Genomic DNA, 315 nt, shown 5'->3' on the forward strand with positions numbered 1-315 from the left:
AATCCAAATGTGAGGAAGAATACATAAGTCCATCTTGACATAGCCGAGTCATCCATGAAAATCCACAATTACATATACAAAAATACGTAAATACACTAAAAAGACCTATAATAAAAATCAAAAAAGTACGTGATATGCTTACGGCCATATCACGCTGAGAGAACCGGTTCTCGTCCGATCACCGAAGTTAAGCAACGTCGAGCCTAGTGAGTACTTAGATGGGTGACCGCTTGGGAAACCTAGGTGCTGTAAGCAACGCACACTTAAGTTGCAAATCGACTCAACCAGCATCCCAAGAATGGCCAAAGGTCCCGC

The 315-nt window shown here is 42.5% G+C and overlaps 1 non-coding gene across 1 annotated transcript; it reads left to right on the forward strand.

Moving 5' to 3' along the window:
• The first annotated feature begins 136 nt into the window (after positions 1 to 136).
• On the forward strand, positions 137 to 255 carry LOC128251341 (5S ribosomal RNA). The gene has a single exon (XR_008267092.1). It is a non-coding gene; the product is annotated as a 5S ribosomal RNA (ribosomal RNA).
• Positions 256 to 315: the final 60 nt, after the last annotated feature.

This window comes from Octopus bimaculoides, unplaced genomic scaffold, assembly GCF_001194135.2.
Source record: "Octopus bimaculoides isolate UCB-OBI-ISO-001 unplaced genomic scaffold, ASM119413v2 Scaffold_88099, whole genome shotgun sequence".
Taxonomy (NCBI): Eukaryota; Metazoa; Mollusca; class Cephalopoda; order Octopoda; family Octopodidae; genus Octopus; species Octopus bimaculoides.